Source organism: Palaemon carinicauda, chromosome 34, assembly GCF_036898095.1.
Source record: "Palaemon carinicauda isolate YSFRI2023 chromosome 34, ASM3689809v2, whole genome shotgun sequence".
NCBI classification, from domain to species: Eukaryota; Metazoa; Arthropoda; class Malacostraca; order Decapoda; family Palaemonidae; genus Palaemon; species Palaemon carinicauda.
In genome coordinates, this window is record NC_090758.1 from 54,332,896 (window position 1) to 54,335,510 (window position 2,615).

Sequence of the window (2,615 nt, forward strand, 5' to 3'; positions counted from 1 at the left end):
ACATACTCTCCTCTGTCTTCATACACCTGACAACACTGAGATCACCAAACAATCCTTCTTATTGCACTGTAATTGTTCAGTAGCCTCTTTCCACTTTGTTAGGGTAGAAGAGACTCTTTACCTATGGTAAGCAGCTCTTCTAGGAGAAGGACACTCCAAAATCAAAGCATTGTTCTCTAATCTTGGGTAGTGCCATAGCCTCTATACCATGGTCTTCCACTGTCTTGGGTTAGAGTTCTCTTGCCTGAGGGTACATTCAGGCACACTGTTTTATCTTAAAACTTATTTCTCTTCCTCTTTTTGTGTTAAACTTTTATAGTTTATAAAGTGATATTTATTTCAATATTTTTGCTCTTCCTGAAATATCTAATTTTTCCTTGTATATATACATACATTATATATATATATATATATATATATATATATATAATTCTTCAATAACCCAACTAATATGAATATCATTTAACTAAACTGCTAAAACATCACTTCTTCAATATACTTCAAAAAACTATAAAACCTTAAAAAAATACTAATATTTAACTGGTGATGATTTTGATAAACTAAATGATACTACATCTAGGATTAAAAGATATAATTCTAATCATCTATATAGATTTTATATTTAGCCTTTCCAGAAACTTTCCTTCTGTAAATTTAAGTGTTTGACCTGTATTTGTAATAGCTTATGAAGCCGTAGCATACAATTTGTATTCGGTGATAAATTGATAGAGATATTTATTCATAACATCAAGGAGTCAAAACCATATATCTTATATTTAATGAATTTATCTTCTATACATATCGTATCCTCTTCTTCACATAATTACTTTTAGTTATTTAGATATCTCTATTGATTCTAGGAACACGGAACACTGTATGTGACCACTACCGTGCTGGAAAAGTAGCCTTGTGGTCATGGCTACTACCTGGTCTGGAACGAGTGGGTTCTCAGTACGGCCCAGATAAAAACTTTCACAGATTACCAACTGATCTCCAGTTTGGTTTATACCCTGAATCAACAGATCAGTATAACTTTACTGAAGGCTTCCTATCTAGCCCAATCACTCCAACCTTCACTGGCCCAAAAAATACACCCCATAACTTGACCATTGTAGCTAAGGCTAACAAAAACCAAGTTAGTGAATCATCTAATTTGGATAAGCTGAGTCAAAGGGGAAAGGATATCCCCTACACGACTGCACTGAGCGTGACTGTGGTCATTGCCTGCTCTTTGTTAGTCCTAAATATCCTGGTTCTTACTACCGTTTATTATCGACATAAGACTAACCGCCGGAGCCTCGCCAAAGGCTCGCAGGACGCGAATAGCGACAGCGGGAATGATGTCCAGTTGCAATCGTCTGGGGACAATTGTAAGGCAATATATGGCCCAGGGCATTATGGAACCCTGAGGCCTTCTATCACAATGCGTAGCAACCTGGCCACAGCCTTTGAAGAGGAGTCCCAGGAAGATTGGCCGCCAGACTACATAAGCAGCATACAAACCATAGACGATATGACTGGCGTAACATCCAATAGGATCTCTCCAGATACGCAAGGCACCATTACGAATACGCAATTGCTACACGAACCAAAAGAAAATATATTAACAGTCACAACTCTCAAGCAGCCTGTGGCTTCCTACACATCTCCGAATGATGGTCAACTCGTCTCTACATATTCACCAGTCGATGGTCAACTCGTCTCTATGTATTCAACAAAAGAGAATCAACTTGTCCAAAATTATTCACCCAGCATAGGCCAACAAGTTATAAGTTATTCTCCGAAGGATGGACAACTAATTCCATATTTTTTGTTGAGCAGTGCTTCTACGATGCATAATAGGGAGTAGTTAATGTCTATGTCACTGTAATATACTAGATATTAGGTTCCTATTCCGTCAAAAACAATGTTAGATATATTCTAGAATATAGGGCAAATTGGTCTTATGATTAATTTTGATATAGTCCATTATCTCAATATTGCCCTCCAAGATTACCATCTCGTCTTCAAAGTTATACTTAACAAAGGCTAATTAATAAAACTATTTTTTTTGAATAATAAAACACTCACTTCATGATAAAAAAAAATGGTTTTCAGAGAACTAGCCAACTCATTTAACTACATTCTTCGATCAAAGTGTTTCTTTTAAATAATTAGTTTTTTGTGTATTTTCAGAATAATGGTTCTGTTATTAAACTCTGTTGATCAAACACATCCATTACTATGGTCCACTTAGAACATCATCAGAGATGCAGAAACATAACAAATAATTGTCTTAATGATTTAGTTTTCCATTCTATCAATCAATCATTGGTAGTAAAAATGTCTAAAAACAATATTAAGAAAGAAAATGTGGTATTTAACATATGAAAATTTCCGGATACCAATATTTGGTACATTAACTATTCCTTAAGTTAATAGAGAATTTTCTGATTTTCATAATTAGGAACTTTTACAAAATTACTTTTTTCCACATTTGATAGAATATCTGATATCCCTAAGTAAAGTAACTGGTGCCCAATTAAGAGAAAAATACTCATAATTGAATTCAAAGATTTAAAAAAACATATCAATTAGATTGGACTGCAAATTAGATTATGAGACATAATAATAAT